The 6,288-nt window shown below is 31.4% G+C and overlaps 1 non-coding gene across 1 annotated transcript; it reads right to left on the reverse strand.

Moving 5' to 3' along the window:
• Positions 1-1,418: 1,418 nt before the first annotated feature.
• TRNAV-AAC (transfer RNA valine (anticodon AAC)) lies at positions 1,419-1,492 on the reverse strand. The gene has a single exon. It is a non-coding gene; the product is annotated as a tRNA-Val (tRNA).
• Positions 1,493-6,288: the final 4,796 nt, after the last annotated feature.

The raw sequence follows: 6,288 nt of genomic DNA on the forward strand, positions 1-6,288 counted from the left end.
GTATGATCAAATGGAATGGTCATGCCATGCTAATGCAAATGAAAAAGACTCAGGGTAATATTTAGGATATGACACCTAATTTGTTGGGTCTTTGAAGAATTTTGCCTTAAAAGGAGTTCGAAAGCAGTTGCGCCATAATGTAACCTTAAGATGGCTTGAACATTGGAGCAGTATGCCCCTGATTAACCGATGCGTGAAGCGCTCTGCCGAGCCTTGAAGTGATTTGCCTCAGATTGATTGGTCGTTATAATTATTTATTGCAATATTTGAACCTTGAAGCAGTCTTCCCCTTATTAAACCGACTCTTAGAACAGTTTACCGAGTCTCTAGTTGGATTGTCCCTTGATTGACAGAGTCTCTAGACAGGTTGCCCCTGATCACACAATTGTTGAAATTTCTCGATACTAAATACTAGTTTGCAAATAAGATTGTCCTTTCAAAATGGTAATCCTAATGCAATGCTCATGCAATTTTTGAAATCAAAATTTTATTGAAATGATGGTGCAATGTATAGTGAAGAGATCACCGGGCAGAATGCAGTGATTTAGACACTTTAAAGTGTGGAAAATGTAATGCGGAAGCAATATACCTTTGCAGATGATTAGCAAATATTCTTGGAGTCAGTTTAATACAATTTTACTATAGTAGGCTTTCACAGTAAACTTAACTTCAATTAAATCTTTTGAAGGTTGTAACGTGGCATGATTCATGGTGTATGAATAAAAGGATTATAAGGCTCAAAATTCAATTTTAACCCTCCCTCATTCTCCTTCTGATTATATGCATTCCTAAGTTTAATTAATTCAACGAATGCATTCAGTTTTCAAGAAAATTTTGCGGTTGTAAAAATGAACTCATTAAACTTTATCTTCATTCCTAAGTTCAATTAATTTAACACATACATAGTAAGGTTGTATTGATAATTAATATAAAAATATATATTGAAAATCGTTAAACTTTAATTCAACAATGTATTTGATTTTAAAAAATAGAGAGTTTTTAATATTGAATATTAATCATTAAATATGAGCAAGAAATCTTATATATGTGTATTGTTTTATTTTAAAAAAAAGTATATATATTAATAATTATGGATCTTGCAAAGACAGTTAAAAAAATTAAGAAAATATAAATTTAATATTGAAAATAAAAAAATAAAATATAAGTTGAATTAGCAATCGAAAATAAAGATAAAAAGAAAAACGTAAATTTGGTTAGTTTGAATATAAGTTGAATTAGAGTTAGATTATTTTTCAATGTTTGGTGATAGGAGTAGTAACATAGATTAATTAAATAATTACAACATGTATGTATATTACAAAAGTATGAATGGGTTACAGAAAAGCAAAAGCATGTGAGTCTGTATGTATTTGGCATGATGGACTGGAAACAAAACGAATGAAAAAAATATCAAACAATGGCTTCGCCCAGGCTCGAACTGGGGACCTTCAGTGTGTTAGACTGACGTGATAACCAACTACACCACAAAACCACATGTTTATGATTTCTCAGTTACTCTTTTACAATGTGTAATAACTAAATCAAGTAATATCTCATAAACCTTTCACCAGGGGTGCACCTACTTTAATTTGAATTCAGTTTTCTAACATTTTTTTTACTCTCTCTCATACTTATTATTTCTCCTTCACTAATATTCTTTTTCTATCCCAATTCACCTTATTTTATTTATTACAATTAATACACTTATTTTATTAAATCTACAAAATTTAACTTTTTATATCAAACATTCTTTTTTCATTATTATATAAATTATAATTATTTATTTTAATTTTTGAGTTACCTAAATTCAAGAGACGTGTATGTGTATTCTAATATTTTCCTTTTATTTTTATTTAGTATTGTTTTTGTCTTATATTTGTCACTTTTAAATCTCATTGTATTTTTTATTACATATATTGACATGTGATGACATATAAAATAATCATTATCTTGTTTTAGATGCTTTTGACTAGATTTCACGCATGACTCAGGCATGAGTTATTTTAAAAGTTGATGATCATTCGGCCATTTTTAAATTTCTCATTTGTAATTTCCTTGTTTTTGTTAAGTACTTAGTTGCTTTTAAACTTATTTGTTCTGAGTGGTAAAATTAATTAAATGGTCATGTATTTTTTGAATTAATCCTTTTGTGTTCACTTGTTTTATTCCTATTTATCACAAAAATAACGAATATTTCTCCACTTTACTTTCCTTTATCAAACTTTTATTTTAAGCAAAAACCAGAAGGAGGAGGATGTAAACAAAATACCCAAATTTGCTACGGTGTGCTTTCGAATAAAACTCTATTGACGATGTAAGGCATTATTTATATTTCCAAAACACTAAGGAGTTAATGAGTTAATACTTAGTCAAACCATTTGAGACTAGAAGTTGATGTTTATTTATGTGTTAAAAAAATCGTCGATTTTAACCAGGGGCAGGGTAGTTTTCAGTTTATTTGACTATACATTCAAATTCAAACGAAAGCATCTCGTCGGAGGTTCAACCACATCCTCTCATCGCACACATCATACAACATGGAAGAAGTACTGGAAATCCAAAAGCTTGTAGATGTTGTTTCTCTCGAACCATCAAAACATGGCAGTCACAACCCTTTCAACTCTTTCAAATTAAATGAACAAATGTCATACAAGTTATTCCAAAAATAAAATAAAATCAATTGGAAAAAAAGCATGTTAAGTCGAAAACTTGAAAAGGTGACTTAGGCAAAAAATTAAGGGCATCCCGGTGGACTGCAAACTCAAAAGAAGCAGTCCCGAAAAAAATTAGGGATAAATTGAAAAGAAGTGTCACCAAAATCCTTAGTAAAAAAAACAACAAAAGGATGTGACCACCTTGTCCAAGAAAATAGGACAAACAAAAAGGATGGTTACTACCATCACAAAAAAACCCCATTGGTTCTTGAACCATCACCTTTGAAATTCTATTGAAAGTTGAATGTGTGTGTCTAATTAACTGGAGACCGTCAAAGGAGAATACGTGGGTTTAAAATAATTATATATATATATATATATATATATATATATATATATATATATATATATATATATATATATATATATATATATATATATATATATATATATATATATATATATATATATATATATATATATATATATATATATATATATATATTTCTTAAAATCATATAAACTAAATATTTTTTAAGATAATACTTTTGATATAATATAACAAAATATAATTATTTACTTTAACTTTTGAATTATTAATTTTGAATTACATAAATTCAAGAGACGTGTATGTGTGTTTTAACATTTTCCTTTTATTTTTACTTAGCATCGTTTTTGCCTTATATTTGTCAGTTTTAAATCTGATTTGTATTTTTATTAATATTTATAATGTCCTTTTTTGTCGCATACCTTGTCCTATGGGACATTTAAGCCTTTCTATGGATTACGTTTTCCCGACTATAGGCCATTATATCGTCAAACCAATAATTCTTATATACGACTCATCTAATCCCAAACATAAAATAAACTTAGCTACTCTTTGGTATGCACCTTGATTCCCCTAAGTTGGAAGCACCCAGCTGGTCTCTGATATTATATTGGTCTTCTCAAAATTTTCTTTGACTTTCTATTAACAATGGTTCTTTAAAACTATCCAAGGCCCTCTATTTGAAGCCTTTGTCAAGGGAAATTGTTCCTAGTAAATATGTTGGTTGCCTCACTTGCTAAGATTTCTTCCCCCGTTAAGGTTTTTCCATGTGCTCCTACGTGGGTGTCTGAGGAAGGTTCAAGAGATCACTAACTTACAAGGTAGGCTTATATGGTCAACTAGGTATCACTCAACCAAGAAACGACGCATTTATCATGTCCGTGACTTCAAACATCAAAATAAAATAAATATGCATTCAAAATAAATTGAGCAATACATGAAGTACACACACTCACCGTTTATGATTTCTTGAGATTTATAAAAGAATTTACATTTTATTAACAATAAATGAAATTTAACATTGAGAAATTAAATGAATTCTATTTCATACTTGTATTCGTATATTTTTAAAGGACCCATAAGTGGCGGCTTAGAAGATTCACTAAGGTAAGGCGACATAACATATCGCCAATACCTACTTTCTAGCCGCTCATTTATTAGAACGGACGCCTATCATTTAGTCATGGCGTCCATTTCCCAGATCACTCGCCTTTTTATAACAATGTGGAGGTAACGCCTCCTAGTTCACAATAGTACGGGAGATGGAGTCAAAGGACGTAGACATGTCCCCAAAGAAACAAGGGAAATTACTACCTTCTTTCCATGCTCCTTAAGAGAAGAACTAGCCGAAACATATATAATTTCGCTCACTCAATGGAAGGAAGTTTGCTTATGAGTAGAGAAAAAATAAAACTATAAGTGCTTTATTTATGGAAAAAGAGAAATTGGCTCAACCATTGCAGGTCTAGAAGAGGAAGTCACATTGTTAAAATCAAAATTTGATAATATGTCAAAATATGTTCATATGTTGAACAATGGTTCTGATATGTTACATGAAATCTTGGAAGTTAGGCAGAAGTCTAGGAATATAAAGGCTATATAGTTTGACTATAGTTTCATGAACAAAAAGATCAAAATTCTCACTAAGAAGTTTGTTTCCCCTGAGAAGAAGACTGAGTTCCAAATGGTGGACCACATGTCTCAGCATCCTGCCCAACATGTGTATCCTCAGAATATAGACAATAAGAACTAATCTTGGAGGTTTCACCATTGAGGAAGATATGGTTATATAAGACCCTTTTTCTATAGACTATATGGATAGTCTCAATACTATATTCATCCAAGGCTTAACAGAAAGAAAGGGGAAAAACTCAAGCAAGGAAAGTGTGGAAACCCAAGGAAATTGTCACTTGTTTCATAGCTCATACATCTATGAGAATTTCCTCAAGAGAAGATTGGTATTTTGATAGTGGATGTTCGAGGCACATGACTGGAGAAAAGAACGATCTTGAAAAGTTAAATCCCTAATCTAATAGTTATGTCACTTTTGGTGATGGAGCTAGAAGAAGAATCAATGGCATAAGCAAACTAGTTAGTCCAAGTTTCCTTTGTCTTGATAGTGTGTTGCTGATATAAGGTCTAACTGCTAACTTGATTAACATCAGACAATTATACGATCAAGGTCTAAATGTGAACTTCAACAAGTATAAATGTATTGTCTCCAATAAATATAACAAAGTGTTAATGAAGGGTTCAAGATCCAAAGACAATTGTTATCTATGGGTATATCCAAACAAAAGTCATCCCTCAACATGTTTGATTTCCAAGGTTGATGATACCAACTTATGGCACCAGAAACATGGTCATGTCAACCTCAAGATCATGGAGAAGATCATATCTGACGATGCTATCAAGAGATTGCTAAAACTCAAGACTAAAGAAGGCAAAATTTGTGGAGAGGGCTAAATAGGCAAGCAGAGCAAGATTTCCCACAAGAAGCTTCAACATCCTACCTCCTCTAAAGTTCTGGAGCTACTTTATATGAACCTCATGGAACCTATACAAGTGAAAGGCCTGGGTTGAATAAATAACGCCATGTATGTGAAGAATGATAAAGGAAAACTCATTTATGACTTTGTTTTTGGTGAAATGTCAAACAAGATATTGGAACATTATGTCCAACTAATGCAGTCTGAAGTTGAAATAAGTCTAGGTAGAAGATTCACATACATTAGTGGGTATCAAGTAAAAACAGAAGACAACCCCATTATTTATCAAAGCAAGTATGCAAAGAAAGTTGAGTTTGAAAGGCTAAGGGGAACTCTTGGCATTTGCATGTATGAGAAATTAAAGCAAATAAGACATGAAAAAGGAAATTTTCTCTCTCTTGTTATCATTGATGCACAAGAAATAAGGTACATCTTTCCTATTTTAGTTTATTTTCAAAACTTCTTTGTTTCTAGCATGTGACAATATTTGGCTCAAGATAATAGAACTAATCTTTCGTAGCACCTTGCAATGAGAATGGAAAGGCTCTGAACTTGACATGATCTTCGGTGATTCCTTGAGGCCTCAATGGCGTAGAACACACAACTGGGAATTCTTTCAGATGCTTATGTGGATCCTCACATGCAAGACCACTAAACATTGAAAACAAGTGTATTAAATTATATTTCAATTCAAAATGTGTAGCAACTTCATGATACTTAATACAAAGTGCAGTATGATTCACATTGGGTGCAACAAGTTCTCTTAGAGTTCTTTGTTGAGCCATATTATACTAATCAAACTCAAAATCAGAAATCA

The sequence above is a fragment of the Lathyrus oleraceus genome, chromosome 3, assembly GCF_024323335.1.
Source record: "Lathyrus oleraceus cultivar Zhongwan6 chromosome 3, CAAS_Psat_ZW6_1.0, whole genome shotgun sequence".
NCBI classification, from domain to species: Eukaryota; Viridiplantae; Streptophyta; class Magnoliopsida; order Fabales; family Fabaceae; genus Lathyrus; species Lathyrus oleraceus.